This window comes from Chinchilla lanigera, unplaced genomic scaffold (genome assembly GCF_000276665.1).
Source record: "Chinchilla lanigera isolate Chin_1 unplaced genomic scaffold, ChiLan1.0 scaffold00033, whole genome shotgun sequence".
Classification (NCBI taxonomy): Eukaryota; Metazoa; Chordata; class Mammalia; order Rodentia; family Chinchillidae; genus Chinchilla; species Chinchilla lanigera.
In genome coordinates this window covers 6,963,491-6,981,366 of record NW_004955434.1, presented here as the reverse complement: position 1 = coordinate 6,981,366, position 17,876 = coordinate 6,963,491, and the positions used below count along the sequence as shown (strand labels likewise).

Below are 17,876 nucleotides of genomic sequence, written 5' to 3'. Positions count from 1 at the left end.
TTTAGACTTGGTTTCTATTTTCTCTACCCTCTTACTCTCTTTTAAAAATATTTTCCAGCCTACCATGGTGGTGCATGAGTATAATCCTGGCACTTCGGAATTTTATTGTGCATTTGAAGTCAGCCTCTACTACACAGCTAGCTCAAAGCCAGCCTGGACTACATATCAAGACCCTGTCTCAATCCCCCATTCAATAAATATTTTCCAATTTCTTGTTGCTTTATGCATCTGACTGAGTTATTTTTCTTTCCTGACTTTGTTGACTAGTTCTAGTTCACTTCGTTTCTCTTCATCTGTGTATAAATTATTCTAAAATAATCCATTCAAATCTTAAGTGTGGTTATTATATTTTCAGTTATAGAATATATGGTCAGTTCTTTTCCAATCTTATATGTTCCTTAAAATAATTTCTGTTTTGTTCCAAATTTGCAACCCGGTCATTTAATATCTTCAAAGAGTAAATAAGTTTTGTTCCTATATTGCCTGTGTTTCACTGCTATTCAGGCCATGCACATGAATGTCAGAGAAATACGAAAGAACCAACTAAGATTCTCTCTGTATTGGTTCATAGATGCCCTTTTATAAATTCTGGCCTAAATCATAGTAAAAGACAAATGTATGAACCCATAAGACTCAGTCACCCAGTTGAAACAATTATCAACAGTGTTGATATTATTTTAAAGTTCATGCCCGATAAGTCCAATATCTGGATCCATTGTATGTCCACTTCCACTTCCACTTCCACTGTTGGTTCTGCTCTCTGTTATGCTTGTCTTCTTGCTGTTACTTTTTATGTTTCAGAAACTATATTGAAGTAATCATTTGCAGAAATAACTTTACACCTCAGATAACTTCTTCCAGCAGGGAAAATTTATGTTTTTCTGTAATTGCCTGCCAACTCTTGCATCAAGAATCACCACAATCCAATTTCAAAGATGAAGATGATTCAAGACTGAGCTGAAATTCCTGCTTCTGTTTCACACCAGTCAGGTTGACCCATGCTCTCTAACTAAACCCAGGGATAGACGTTCATTATTTTATGCCTGGAGACTTCAAGAGAGGGACACTTTTCCTTTTGGCTGCCTCTTCCTGAATTGTTAAAAACCCTAGAGAGGAAAACCCAAACAACAGGTCTTTACTGTTGTGGGGAGTGGCACAATGTGGCTGGGCCCTTTCCACAGGGCAGGAAGCGGTGTGCAGTGAATGATAGTTAGAAAGCTTGTGTGCAAATACATATTTTCCAGCGAATAAGTATGTAGGATAAAGTGTATGAGGAGATGTTCTTTCTAAGCCAGGATGTTACTGTACATTTGGGTCAAGTGAGATCTCTGAAATAAGTTAGGAAATGGAAGATGTAGGGTTAAATCAATTATTTGGACAGAGATTACTGCTCTGTAGCTAATATTATATTCTCAGGCTGTGTTCAAACCCAGTGCTATAGAATCCATATGCCTCTCCATTTGGTGTGTTATTTATTTACATGGTGGAAAAGGCACTGAATTTGGAGACATATGAGTTAGAGACCCTTATTTGATTTTTTTTAGTTGTTTGATATTGGGCAAAGAGCTTTTTGCCTCCTCATTTATAAATGAAGAAGAATAATGTGATCTCTCTTAAAAGGTTGTAGGAATAAGTAAGTGAGTGCATTCAGCAAGGTGTCTTACAACTGAGGCTATTTCTTGCACAAACATTTTGTAGCTACCCTATGTGTCTAAGCTATGTGCTTCAGCAGGTAAGAACATTTTGTAGGTAGGTGTCTAGCTATACATAGGAACTTTGTGCTTATAAGACAGATAAGAGAGAGTCACAACATTTTCTTTCTTGCCTTTTTTAGTTTTCATTTTTTAAATTGCCACTCCTAAAGTACTGGCTCCTTGCCCATAGAATATTTGTATTCATTACACATATTACCCACATGACGCACTTGGCTGTGCTCCAAGGTGGAAGCTGACATCAGTAAATGGTTCCTTGATTTGCTTTATAACTAAGTTTCATTTCCTTTCCTCTCTTACATCCTGGAACCCTCATAATATATATATGGTAGAAAGTGTACATGACTTAACAAGGCATTACTTGAAAAGTCCATATTTTTCCTCCTTGGGGCCTTATTAGCAATTGATAATCTTAAAATTTCATCTCCTAATTAGACCCCTCATCAGATATTCCTTGGCTGCATTCTGTTAAGCATCTGAGCCACTCACTGTTAAGCCACCTGGTAAAAACATTTTTAAAAAATGCTCGGGGGCTCCTTGCAAGCTTTTAGCTTTCCCTTCCTAGAGCAAATGCTAAAACTGGTCAGAGGTCACATTATTTACTCTGAATATAATAGGCTTTTACAGTTTATGCTTATCTTGTCACCCAAGCACAGTAATAATGTTTGATGTGTAGTCCATGCTAATTACTTTTATTGTTTCAGAGATTTTGTTAGCAACAGTCATCCCTTGCTCCTAAATATTATTATATACTGAGAAAGGACTAGATCTAAAAATACCATCATAACTATATCCTTGAAGACAAAATAAATGCTATCATAGATACCCCCCATTTCTTTGGGCCATTCACACCATCTCATCATCATTTCTTGAAGGGACCGCTTGCCTTTCTGAATTTAAGGGAGCTTTAAGATTTTTCTCTTAATTCAGATATAAAGAACAATTGAAGACTTTTCTCTTTTTCCTTAAATTCAAACAAAACAACAATTATAGCCTGTATTATTAGTTTTCTTTAAAAAATTTCAGTTATTATCAGCCTAGCAAACAAATGTAAATACTGAACTTCCAAAAGCCAAATTTAACTTGAAGTTTGAATGTAGTAATGAAGACCTTAAAGCAGTCAAAATAAATGAAATAGCACCCATAAATCACTTTCTAAGCAAAATTTTGTCAAGCAATTCACAGACTAGAAGCAATAAATCAGAAATGGAAAAATGGTCCTCTAGTTAACTTAGGCTGCCTTAAAATACCATTAAACAGGCAGCTTCAACCACAGACATACATCTCTCACAGTTCTTGAGGCTGGGAGTCCAAGATCAAGGTGCTGGCTGATTCAGGTTCTTGATGTGGGATCATCTTCTTGACTTGCAGAAGGTAGGCTTCTTGAGTGGCCCTTCTTCTGTGTTTACACGTGGTCAGTGAATAAGAGCAGTCTCTTGTGTGTCTCTTATAGCGGCACTAATCCTACCTCAGGAACCCCACCCTCATGACCTCATCAAATGCTAATTATCTCCTAATGGACTTATCTCCAAATACCATTAGGTGAGAGGTTAAAGTCAAATACATTAGCAGCAGTTACAAGAGAAATAGGTGTTCGATATGGACAGATAAAAGAAAAACATTTTATTTTTAAGAATTCCCATTTAGTGGAGGGACATGGCCCTCTATGGAGGTCAGTGGTTCCTGACAGAATCATGATTACTAATGTTCATGATTACTAATGTTGGTGAATCTAAGTTGTTAAGAAGTACCTTCGCTGTCATTTGTAGGGCAAGAAAGAGTGTAATCTAATTTTGAATTATTTTTATTGATGTACTAAATAAAGTACTGGTATGTCTGCAGGTTGCAATCAATCATTTGACATATCTGTTGATGTGGAATGGCTCATTTTCTGAAACTTGATAAATGTCTTGTGTGAACCGACACTTATTAAGTACTTTCCAGGGTCAGTCAATAGGGTACAATTTTCAAAGAAGAATTTTCTTTTCAACTAAATTATCCCAGGTTCTAACAAAATTTAATGTTGCTATTTCAGTTGTTCTGATAGATTCTTTGCTACCTAGCACCAAGGTTGAAAAAAAAAAATTATTCTCTTATCCAAACACTTCAAAGCATGATGAGTCTTATTGCCCTTTAATTTAAAGGTGCTATATGGATTAGGCTTCCATAAAGGAAAGAACTATGTTTGACTAAAAATTCTTTTATCTGGGCCAAGGACCAATAATTTCCCAATTTGTCTGCCCTTTTATTCTCAATGTCTACTCTCCTGCTAATAGCCATTTCCTTGTGATTGCGATAGCCACATTTCTCCTTATTGTGATCTACCATACATGCCAAGCAATCACTATCCATCTTCACAATAAAGGCTATCTTGCCAAAGATCTGGGATTTTCAAAGTCAGTTGGCTGTGATTCCCTTTATCAATCCCTACAATAGAGATGACCCTGCCAATGGGACCATAATAACTGTAATCACTTAGCAAAGACTCCCTGTGCTCCCAATGATATTTAGGAAGGAACAGCCTGCTTCTGCTTCTATAATTCTCTTTTTATATATATTTTCACATCTGGGAAACCCCCATTTATCTGACACATCCCTTCTTTAGCTATATTAAAACTGTTGAGCAAACTGCTGCCCTCATGCTGGCAGTGGTACAGGGCTGTCTTGTTAAGGTGACACTGCAAATCTTGGTTATGAGCCATTATGTCCTGATTTTAGAGTTGCTGCCCGGGTGTAATCTGACTCTTTCAGATCTGTGCCTGTCTCAAGTACCCTCAATATGTCTCATACTGAGTAACACTATGTACAATGTGCTTTATCTCATATCTACATCTAATTTATTAGCAAATCCTATCGACTTTACCTAAAAATATGTTCCAATTCCACCTACTTCTCTGGCTTGTCACTCTAGCCCAGGCCTCCTATCTTACTTTCAACATTATCATAGTCTCCTAACCAGTCTCCCTACCTGCAATGTTATCTGTTGGTCTTTTTCAACACAGCAACTACAGTGATCCCTTAAAACACTGGAATTTTTATATCACTCCTCTGCTCAAGTCATCCAACTGCTTCCTATGGAGGAATAAAATCTAAATATCTATAGTCATTTAAACAACAGTCTCCTATTTCATGCTCTATTATTCATCATGTCCCCATCTCTGCACAGTTATGTACTTACTAATTCATCATCCATGTTCTCCTTCCATCACTGGTATGATTTGTGTCTTGCTGTCCCCCCAGAGCCTCATGCAGTCATAGGGGGTGTTTTTTAAAGGCAGCTGAATCTAGAGTTTGTGATTGATTCATTGTCTAGTGCTGGAATTATGGGTGTGGCTGCTACACCCACCCTAGGATGGGTAGCCTACATACAATGTAAGGGACAGAAAGAGTTTTCTCTTGTGCTCCTGCCTTTTTGCTCTTGTTGCTTTGCTGTCTTCTGCCTCCATGAACTGTTGCTCCTCTGCCATGTGCCACTCTGCCTTGGAGCCAGTTGATTATGAACTGAAACCTCCACAAACTGTGAGCTAAATAAACTTTTCCTCCTTTAACTTTGGGTGTCAAGTATCTTGTCTCAGCAATGAGGGAAAAGTAATTAAAACAACCACTCACCTATAAGCCACAGGGATATTCTAGATCCTACAACCGTGCCTGGCACCTTATATCCCCTTAGTGAAAATATGTTGACCAACTGTCACAATAATTCTTTAGCTTATTTAATCTTTGTAGTGTTTCTTTTAGGGATCAGGTGCTGTTATTCTAATTTGATAAATTAAAAAAGCAGGCTCAGAAACTTGCCTAAAGATAGTTTCTAGGGAGCTGAGTTTTGATCCTTATGTCCTTGAGTTTAGTATCTGTCACACTTTTAACCCTTCTAGTGGTATAGACCTATATGGCAATGTTAGTGACCAATGGTAGTTGGTATTCAGGGACTTGGTCATTGATGTTCTATGGCAGGACAGAATCACTAGATTATAGATGATTTTACAGCTAATAATGAAATTTTCCAGAGATAAGTTGACATCCATCTACGTAACTACCAACCAAAACTCTTCAGTGTCAATATGAGGTTATGAAAATTAGTTTTCTTTTCTTATATTCTGTTTTGAATGAACAGATAGAAATTTGCTGATTAGTTACTATATTATAGTAGTTATTACTTATTTACCCATCCTCCACCAGATAAGCATGTCATTACAGGAAGTATAAGGTAATCATTCATCTCTCCATATCTTCAGGGAATTAATTCCAGGATCTCCTGTGGGTACTAGAATCTGTGCATGTTCAAATCCCTTAAAAGAAGTATTTTATTATATGAATACAACCTACATATATTATTCTATATATTTTAAATCACATCTAATACAATGTAAATGCTATCTAAAAAGTATTTAGGGAATAATAAGAAAAAAGTCTTTGGGTTAGTACAGATGCAGTATTTTTCCCAAATATTTTTGATTCATAGTTAGTTAAATCCACAGGTGTGGAATCCATGGTTTATATAGTCTGGGTCCAGAGCTAGAAGACAAGACATTAACTAGTTCAAAAATTATTCATTTAAAGATCAGAGTCAAATAGCATGCTACAAGTCAAAAACAGAATGTTTGATATTACATTTTCAAGATTTCAGCAAGGGTCTCCCTTTGAATGAATACTCCTTATGAATGTTTGGCTGGTGTTAGACAAAAGGGCACTGAAAAATAACCACATGCTCATACTTTTCTCTTGTTGCTGCCTCTTTGTCCAGGGCAAAGGCAAGTTTAGAGGCCACACTGACAGTGACAGGTGCATCTCTCTTTGGGGCTCTGTCCTATCTGTGGGGAATCAAGACAGCCTGGAGTGGCTGTCGGTGTATATTCCAATGGAGCTCATCTTTTTATTTTCTCTTTTATTATTTTAGGGCTGGAGTTGAAGCCAGGGTCTCACACATGCCAGCCAAGTGCTCAACCACTGAGCTACATCCCTGTGCTCTGGAGTTCATCTCTGAATTAGTGCCAATTATCTTGCAACGTGCTGCTGCTGTTTTTTCTTCTGTAGAGATATCACTCTCTAGTCTTCCATCTACTGTGATAACTTAAATGCCTCCAAACTCAAATCTGCTGAAAAACCAGAAAGCAAGTATTTGTGTATGTGTGTATGTGGGGGGGTATGTTTTTAAATAGAAAATAGAAAGGGTACAATGGGCCCAATATTAGCATGTTCTAATATTGTTTGTGGGTCAAATATAATTCTGAAACATGAAAATATGAACCTAGAATGATGTGCTTTTTCTTGCTAACATAATTTTAACCACACCTTTTTCAAAACACCGATTAAATGTCAGAGCATGTGGTATTTGCTGGCAATACATAGATACCAGACTCAGCCCATTATCAAGGAGCTCAGGATCAAATAACTTTTCTTTCAGATTCTTGTGTTCTTGTTTCTTTCAGCTTTCAAGTGTTCTAAAAAAGAAAATAGAATGTTGAGAGAAATGAAAGTGAAAGTATTAGTTTGGAAGACATTTAATTATCAATGAGAGGGAAGATACAGGAACATGTCTTACAGTTCATCCATTCACACCTGAAGAAGGGGTCTGAGTATACAACTAGAGAGAGGATATTGAGGTAAAATAAGTGTGTAGGGTGGGATGTAGCTCAGGGGTAGGTAATATCCTCTCTCTGAACTTGAAAATATTTTCATAGGTCTTATAGATGTGTGTATTTTTACACTGAAGGCTAAATCCCTGGTACCTTAGAATAAGACTGTTTGGGAGGTAGGACCTTTAATGAGGCAATTAAATTACATCAGGTCAAGTAGTACCTAATCCAATATGACTGGTACCCCCTCAGAGAAGAAAACCAGGACACTGCGAGATATAGAGGGAAATCCATATGAAGACACTAAGAGAAGATACCCCTCTGATGGAGACTTCAGAAGAAATCAACCTTGTGAACACACTGATCTCAGTCTCCGGGCTTCCAGGGGTGTAAGAAAACAAATTTCTATTGTTTAAGCTATAGAATACAGTCAATAGTCCTTTGTTACATTAGCCCTAGCAAACCTAGCACAAGCACATACATAAATAGGACGACTGTGGCCTTAAATTTTAAGAACTCCAACTGCCCACATGTATCAGGGCTAATTTAGGAAGAAATATTTTCTGGTGCTGGATTATGCTGTGTTTACTCAGCATAATGGCAGTATAAAAAGATATCTTGGCTGGTTGCTCTAGCTACACATATGTGAAATACTTTATGTTTCTACCAGCTCATTCACTCATAGACTATTTTAAATACCTACAATATACAAAGTATTAAACTAAGTATAGGAAACACATGAATGACTGGAACATAGCTCCTCTATTCCTGTTCCTATAGTTACAGGACTACAGTTGGTATTTTCCCAGGTTATTTCTTGTAAAGTTCTCTTGTTTAGTGGTGTTTTCCCCATTCCTTCCTTTCTTTCTTAATGACTAGATCATGGATATCAATATAGGATTTGTAGTAGTTCCTGTTGGTTCCCAGGAAGTCATTCAGAGAACATGTTGCAGTAAATCAGACTTTGTATTACCTCTGACCTGCAGTGTTATCATTTGTCTGACTCAATTCCAGAAGAGAGAACCACCTCCTGTGACCTTTTCTCCTGTATTTCAGGCCATAAATAGGTTCTGGGGCCCTGCCAAGTTAAGTCACTGTGGCTCATAAGGGACTGTGAGTTCCTTACAAACATTGCACAGCTGCAACATTATGATGCCACTCAGGTGACTTATGACATCTGTCCCTCTTGAAAAGGGAATATTAGCAATGGCACCTCTTGGCTTTCACTATAATGCAATTACAAGATCTTCTTCTCAGGTGATTGCCTAGAAGAGTCTTCAGAGATACCAAACAAGAAATATAAGAAACCTAATATTTCACCTTACCCAAGAAGAGCCAGTAGAACTTATAGATATTTTTAAATTTAGGATTATGATAATATATAAGTGGTATAAGTGGTGTTTGATATTTATGTGTATTAGGATTCTCAGATAAACAAAACCAATGCAAGGATATACAGATATAGATATAAACATAGATATAGATATATAGAGATATACAGAGATATATAAAGATATGCTCTATATTTGAGAGAGTGTTATTTTAAGGAATTTTCTCATGTGATTATAGGGCCTTGGCAAACCCAAAATATGCTGGATAGATCACAGGTTGGAAACCCAGGCAATGTTTGTTTGTTGTAGTATTGAAGAAGAATTCCCCCTTTTGAGGAAATAATCAGTCTTTACTGGTAAGACCCTCAGTGAACTGTATAAGACTTATCCGCACATAGAGAGTAGCCTGGTTTACTTAAAATCTATTGATTATGAAGGTTAACCACATTTATAAAATACCATCATACAAATATCACAATTAATGTTTGATTAAGCATGTACCATAGCCTAGTCAAGTGAACATATAATAAATAGCACACCATTTATGACTAAAAAGAGTAATCTGAGTTCTTCTAGTAAAGGTCACTAGGTACCACAAAAGTCCTTTAAATTTCATATTCATCTACCTTTGAGTGCTTTCAGTCTTAGGTTAGGGTCATTGCTTCACAAGGCTGACAAGTCCATTTCTGGGTAAATTTTATTATTGATAAATCCTTGCTTAAATCCTTTATTTAATCCCAACCCCTCTTCCTACAGCTGTCGTGCTTCAAGTACAGTCCTTCTCACTGGAACAATACAAAGATAAATTCTTGATGTCCTCAAGTATTCTGTAAAATATTCATTTTGTGCAATTCTTAGCAGTGGGCAGAAAATAAGGAAGGTTCTAAAGTCAAGGAAGTTTGAGAAACTGCTTATAAATACTTCTGTTGGAAGATTTATCATGATCTGTATGAAAGGCTTTAATCCTGGAGTAAAGAAATTGCTAAATTTATGTTTGCACATCAAAATCTCCCCTCTTTTCTTTTCAGTACCATACTACAGAATACAAATAAGTGTTTTAACAAGACTTTTTGGTACTATCAATGCCTAGCCCTTAGTTTAGATGCTCCGTCCCTTAGGTTCCTTGCACTGTGGCTGCATTATCAGCTAGTTGTGTTATCAGACAATTAACCCTAGCTCTTAAAGGCTTAAAGTAATAGCATTTTATGATTTCTCCCAAGTCTACAGTTTAGTGAGTGATTCTGCTGAACTGCACTGGTCTTGACTGATCTTAACTGGCCTTATTCATGCATGTGCAGTCAGCTGGTGAATAGGCTGGGGCTACCTGGTCCAGCCTGGTCTTAGCCATGATGACTCAGCTCTATTCCATGTTTCTTTTACATCCGTCCAGCAGGCTGTCCTCTGATAGTCACATTGCAGTGGCAGGTGTTGAAGACGGCAAATGGAATCATGCAGGCAAATATTGTTCCAAGTTTCTGTTTCTATCAACTTTGCCATAATTCTGCTGGCCAACTGCAAAGTTAACAGGGCAAAGAGAGAAGGTTTGAGGTGGCTATTAATTGAGGCCACTTGTGAGATTCATCTGACATCGTTGCCACACTGCATCAGGATCAAAGGGGGTTTGTAGTAAAAATTCAGGTCTTCAGGTCCACATCTCCTAGAAAAGCTTAGGACAGGAGTTATTAAAAACTCCCTAGGTGATGCTGATCTGATCCAGGTTTGGAAGCCCCTAGTTTGGAACACCCTTACATTGAGCACAATTAAGTTTTTATTATCATAAATGCAACAAAATATAAAAGGAGATCTAAGATGAATCTATGGGTTCTTCCTCAGTGACATTCATTTTCAAACAAATAAAACTGCCATGTGATAAGTTATACAGAAGTAGATTAGCTTGCAATGCCATTGTTGCTATGAGTCTAAAATCTGCTGGTTATGAGATGCCTGCATTAGGTAAGTTTTTCAAACTGTGACCAACACATTTCATTCCATGGATACCATTCTTACAGTCAAAGGAGACAGCATGGAAGATGGCCCAAGGTGAGGTGGTACAAACTTAGCCAGACTTGATGGGGCTAAAAATAGATTGTTCCTGTTCCAAAGACTGTGCATGCTAAGGGGTTGTTGAGTTACAAACCCCCTATTGAAGAGGGTTAATATGAAAACAGATTAGCAGTATCTGCAGAATGTAAAATAATATTCCCCAAATAGATATACAACTTCCCCTCAATATTTTTATGTATTGTTATAATTAGTATCATACAAATATTATTGAATTCATTGTATCTAACTATGCATTTATGAATATAAATATTATTCAGGTATGTATCTATATATATTGTCTGTCAATTGGAAGGTGATATACAACTAATAGCTTGTAAAAGTTCCTATTAATGTTTTATGTTCAAAATTTTGAATTTGTATTCAAAGTTAGAGTCATGTGTAGTGTATTATGCCTGTGATACCAGCTACTTAGGAGGCTGAGGCAGCTGAGTCATAATTTCAAGGTTACCCGGGCTAGTTTAGGTAAATCCTGGCTCAAAACAGTTTTAAAGGGGCTGGTGGTATAGTTTAGTGGTAAAATAGCCCTAGGTTTAATCTTCAGTATAGCAAAGCAAGGGGGGAGGGTCTAGTCAGTAAGGGTTGCCATTCCACCATTGTCTAGGTGGCTTCAATAAAAGACATTAATTTTCTCTCTAGTTGTCTGTTTAAAGAACTTATTTCTGAATAAGGTCACCTGCTAGTTGGGGCTTCAATTTATAGATGTTGGGGGATCCCATTCAGTCCTTAACAGGAACCGTTGTGTTAGTCTGTTGTTGCTACTATTTGAGATTTCCTCCCAGAAATGATAGATGCCCAGAGGCTTCCGTAGCTTGTTCCTGCTGTGTGTAGCTTGCAAGAACCTGTGGATTGTAGCCATCTTTGTGGCTTTAAAGATCCCTTGGCTTCCAGACCTCATGTGTTCAACTTCATTAAATAAAGTATTGAGACAAAAAATACGTAGATCATGTACTTACTTTACAGTAATAAGCCTATGTAAAGACTTTACTTCCTAGGATATTATAATATAAATTTAAATAATCAAATGGTCATATCATACTAAGCTTGCAAGCAAAATTTCCTCACATCATCAATGAATGTCCTACTATGCAGGCATGTATTTTATATCATCTTTACCAGCAAGGGCATAGATGATTGATATTTGAATTAAAATGGCTTTATGTCTCAGTATAGCTAGTAGGCATTTTAGTCTTTTAATCTGCATGTGTATTTCACTTAAAGTAGGAGAATTTGAATGGCATAATGATAAAAAGGGAGGGCTGTAGAGCTCTCCTTAGGGAGCAGTGGCCCACATGCTAATCGTGGTTACTTCTTGTTTTTGTTAATGAAGATACATAGAAACATAGCCCATGCCATTCGTTTATGTAATGTCTATGGCTACTTTGAGGCTGCAACTGCAGAGCTAAATGGAAAACATTTGGTTTGTGAAACCCCAAATATTTGGTATTTGGCCCTTTATGAAAATGTCTGTTGGCTTCCAATTTACAGTAAAGATCTGAGAGTTGGAGAGTTGGGCATTGTGGTATGCACTAGTACTTCTATCACTTGGGAGGCTGAGGTGGGAGGACTTGTCCCACCTTGGCAATTTAGCAAGACCCTGTCTCATTAGAAAAAATGTCTGGGAGTTGGAATCCAGCCTTGGCAGGATCCAGCTGTATAATCTTTAGCAAATTACCTAGTTTCTCTTTGCCTTAGTCTCCTCACCTAGAAAGTAAAGATAATATTATCTGTCTTATAGAAGTGTTAAGAGACAGCAAAGAAACAGGTAAGTATTTCAGCATGGGGCCAATGCTAGACTAATCTCTCAAATACTATTTGCTGTTATTACCTAAACAACTAAATTCATAATGAAGATGCTAAAGTAAGAAAAATATAATTAAGGAAAATTCATGGTAATTAAAATCCTGAAAACTCAAATTAACAGTGGTGAGGCTCTTTCCTAAGTATCCCTTCTAAAAGTTTGGAGAAATTCTTTTTGTATACAGGCCATGCTCACTGGGAGTTCTGAAGCATTGGCAACCATTGGTTGGTGCTAAGCCATTTTAGAAAAATGTACAGTAAATCCTTGTTAAACTCTGGTAACATACTAAATGTAGTTTATTAACAATATATTTAGTGACCTTTATAATTAACTTAGGATTTGCAAATACATATCCTCTAGATTTTCCAAAAAATAGAAGTCATGGTGTTAAGTCATATTTTTTGTTCTATTCGTAGCCTACCAGATCTTACTTTGCAGCTGACTATCCTTAACACTTTTCTTACTGGATGGTAGACAGCTATCTGGTTCATGAATTCAAGAAATCACATCATGGATTGAGTCCTTTGTTGTGTTGTCAGTTTAATTCTCTCCTGTGGTCACAGACTGTGCCTTTTACCATGGTCAGTGTGGCCAATAGGCCCCTGAGGAGGATTAAGAAATACTACAAATGGTTGGGTAATTATACATGTTTTAGCTCTATTGGAAAATTTATCCTGGTAGTAAGTGGCAGGTCTATAGCATGTTTTGTTAGGGAAGCTCCTACTCTCAGACAGAAGGGCAGTAGAGGTTGCCTCCCAGTCATCCTAGAGGTTATATGGTATCATTGGCAATTCCTTCTAGAGTAGTTTTACAGATTCAGAGATAACATCATGAATAGAGTCATAAAAAATAAACTAGATATTTAATTAAGAGTCGGAAGTGTGAACAGAACATTTCTGATCTGGTAGTGATTTAGATACTTATCACTGTCAAAGTCTCTTCATAAAATTTCAAAATAAAATGTAAATAATCATTAATCTGTGAGCGTGAATGGAAAAGAGCCATTAAGAATGGTTATTGCATCATACGGCAAGATTCATTTACTAAGGTAAACACTAAATATATTTTAATGATATCCAGTAGCTTTTAAAAATAGATATTTTGGGGAGAATTTTTACATTCACAGTAAAATTGAGTGGATGGTACTGAAATTTTCTACATCCTCACACATTATAGTCTTCTTCATTATCAGCATCCTCCACCTTGGTCGTACCTTTGCTGCAACTGATAGATTTACCCTGAAACATAACTATCACCATTATCCATAGTTTAACTTATTGCTCATTCGTGTTGTACATTCTGTAGGTTTGGACAAACATATAATGACATGTACCCATGTCATTATAATGTCCTGCATATTAGTTTCACTACCTTAGAAATCCTCTGTGCTATAGTTTTTCATCCTTCATTTCCCCCTAACAGTTATGAATATATATGCACTAAATATTGCCACAACCAACTACATTAAACAAAACCTACTTGACTTATTTATTTATTTATTTTTATTTTTAATTTTTTTTTTTCTGATACCAGGAATCGAACTCACAACCTCACGCTTGCCAGGCAGGCACTATGCCGCTGAGCTAAATCCCCAGCCCCAAACCTACTTGACTTAAAAGGAAAGATAGATACCAGTACATTGTAGTGGTGGACTTCAATACTCCACTCAGAGAAATAAAAACAAGCAGAGGGAAAAAAATCAGAAAAGAAACGAGTTGAACCAAATAATTGAAGAAGGAGATTTAACAGTTATCTACAGTGTTTTATCCAGCAAAGATAGAATATATACTTTTTTTAACAGCCCATGGAACTTTCTCCTAAATATTCCATATTTTAGGGCATAAAGCACATTTAAGCCAATACAAAAGTATTAAAATAATCTCATCCATCAGATCATAATAGGATGAAACTAGAGATCAACAGCAAAAGAAATCAGAGAAATTACACAAACACATGGAAATTAAGTGATATATTCTTGAATAACCAATTTGTCATAAACAAAATCAGAGAAGAAATTTAAAGATTCTTCAAATCAAACAACACAAAGTATTAGAACTCATGGGACACAATATGTCTTAGTAATTTTCCTCCTATTGGGACTAAATATCCAACATCCACAATGTAAAAGAGGAAAGGTTTATTTTGGCTCAGAGCTTCCACAGAAGTTTTAGTCTGTGATTGTCAGGCTCCAATGCAGAATTGTCATGGAGGAGGGGTTTGCCTGGAGGAAAGCTGCTCACCTCATGCTGTCCAGGAAGCAGAGAAAGAGGGGATGATCCAGGAAAGGAGCTCTACCATATATTCTTCCAGGTCATGCCCCCAGTGACCCACTTTCAACCATGCCCAACCTCATAGCAGCAAATCAGCTATAGTGCCCCCTTGATCCACTCACTATTAGTGTGATTATTCACTGAGCACAGTAAAATTTAGAGGCACACTCTAAATTTAAGCTATAACACAATGAAAGTAGTTCAAAGAGGTAAGTTTATAACTGTGAGTGCCTACATTAGAAAAATAGAGCATTACCAAATAAAAAGCCTAATGTTGCCTCTCAAGGTCCTAGGAAAAACAATAGCAACCCAAATTGAAAATTTATAAAAGAAAGGAAATTAAAAAGCTCAGAGTGGAAATCAATGAAATGAAGATGTAAAAAATATAAAAGCTCAATGAATCAAATGGTTGGAGTTTTGAAAGGATAAATAATATTGATAAACCCTTAGTTAAATTTACCAAAGATAGGAAAGAAAAGACCCACATTAAAGCAATTAAAAATGAAAAATTACAACAGATATCACTGTAATTAAAAGGATTATAAGAAATTATTCCAAAGACTTATATTCTAATAAGTCATATCATCTAGAGGAAAGAGATGCATTGTTAGACACATGCCATACCAAAATTGAGCCAAGAAGATATACAAAACCTGCATAGGCCAATAATAGGTAATAAAATTGAAACAGTAGTAAAAACTCTTCCAATTAAGAAAAACTCAAAACCTGATGGATTCACTACTGAATTTTAGAGAACTAATACTAGTATCCTCAGAATCTTTCATGAACTTGGAAAGGAAGGAACAGTGCCATGCTCATTCCAAGAAGCCAGAATTACCCCAATACCAAAATCAGATGAGGACTCAACAAAAAAGAAAACCATGGGCCAAAAATCTTTAGTGAATATAGATACAGAAATTGTCAGCAAGATACTTACAAACAGAATGAAGCAAATCATTTAAAAAGTCATATAGGGGCTGGGGATTTAGCTCAGCGGCAAAAGCGCCTGCCTGGCAAACGCAAGGTTGTGAGTTTGGTTCCCGGTACCGGAGAAAAACCAAAACAAACAAACAAAAAAAAAGTCATATAATATGACTCAGTTGGCTTCATCCTAGGAATACAAGGATAATACAACATATGTAAATTTAAAAATGTAATATAGAATATATTTGGAATTGAGGATAAAATATCACACAATTATCTCAATACACACTAAAAAAGCCTTTGACGAATTCCAAAATCTTTTCATGATAAAAAATAACTGATAAAAATAGAGAGACTGTATATAAAACTAATAAAGATGCGTTTATTACAAACCCACAGTGAACATCATATTAACTGGGGAAAAAGACTAAAATAATTTTCTCTAAAATCATGAAGGATACAAGGGTATCTACTTTCACCACTTCTCTTCAGTATAGTACTGGAAATGTTAGCCAGAGCAATTAAGCAAGAGAAAGAAATAAAAGGGATACAAGTGAGAAAGGAAGAAGTCAATCTATCTCTATGTGCAGATGATATGATCATTTACATAGAAGATGCAAAAAATTCCACAGAAGACTCTTAGAGTTACTAAGCATGTGTAGCAAAGTGGCACAGTACAAAATCAAAGCACAAAGATCAGTAACATATCTGCACAACAAAAATTCACCCACAGAGATAGAAACCAGGGACATAATAGGTCTCATTTACAATAGGTCCAAAAGAATTACATACCTAAGAAACTAACCAAGGAAACGAATAACCTCTGTAATAAAAACTGTTGTATTCTGAAGAGATTGAAAAGTATGTTGGAAAGTGGAAAGATATCCTCTGTTTCTGGATAGGCAGAATTAATATTGTTAAAATGGTCATATTAGCAAAAGCAATCTCTTAAGTTTCAGGCAATTTTTATTAAAATACCAACATTCTTTATAGACCTAGAAAAAAATCCTAAATTTACTTGGACTGGAAGAGACCCAGAATAGTCAAAGCTATTCTGAGCATAAAGAGCAAAACGGAAGATAGCACAATCCCAAATTTTTAGTTATATTACAAACCTCTTGTAAGAAAAACAGCATGATATTAGGACAAAAATAGACACATAGACCAGTGGAATAGAATGGAAGATAAAAAAAGCAACACCATGTACTTTTCGTCCTCTAATCTTTGATAAAGAGACTAGTGATATATGCTAGAAAGGATAATCTCTTTAATAAGTGGTTTTGGTAAAACTGTTTATTGACCTAAAGAAGAATGAAGCTAGACCAGTATCTCTAACTCTGTGCTAAAATCAAATCAAAGTGGATCAAAAATCTAGGCATAAAAAAGAAACACTGAAACTTCTGGATGATAAAATATGGGAAACACTTGAAGATGTAAACATAGGCAAGGACTTCCTGAGCAGTCCAGTAGCACAAGAACTCCAGTAGCACAAGAAATAACATCAAGAATCAATAAACAGGATTGTATTAAATTACAAAATCCCTGCATAGCAAAGGAAACAGTCAATAATACTTCAGAATGGGAAAAAAATTTTTCCAGTTACACTTCTGATAAATCAAAACAACTCTGTGATTTTATCTTACTACAGTAGAAATGGCTACCTTCAAGAACATTAAAAACAACAAATTCTGGTGAAGATGTGCAGAAAGAGGAACACTTTAGCATCGCTGATGGGAATGTAAACTAGAAAACCACTGTGGAAAACAACATGGAGATTCCTCAGAAAACTAAAACTAAAAATTTCATTTGACCTAGCTGTACCATCCTGGGTACTTCCCAAAAGAGTTAAATGAATCATACTATAGCGATAAATGCATACTCATGTTTATAGCACCATAATTCACAATAGCCAAGCCGTGGAAGCCACACAGATGCCCAACAAAGATAAATAAAGAAGAAAATGTGGTATATTTGTACACTAGAATATTACTCAGCCACAAAGAAGGATAAATTCAACTCAACTGTAGGGAAATAGTTTGAACTTGAGACCATATGTTAAGTGAAATAACTCAGTCACAGAAAGTTAATTATGTGGCTTCTCTTCTATGAAAAACTCAAAATATGAATAAAAAGTAGAATTGGGGAGATAGACTTCTTGGAGGTAGAGAAGGGGAGCAGTGGAAGGGGAAAGAGGTAGGCTA

General features: G+C 36.2%; 1 long non-coding RNA gene across 2 annotated transcripts in view; it reads left to right on the top strand.

Moving 5' to 3' along the window:
• Positions 1-17,876, top strand: part of LOC102018430 — an 89,814-nt gene that overhangs the window by 31,652 nt on the left and 40,286 nt on the right. The window lies entirely within an intron of this gene.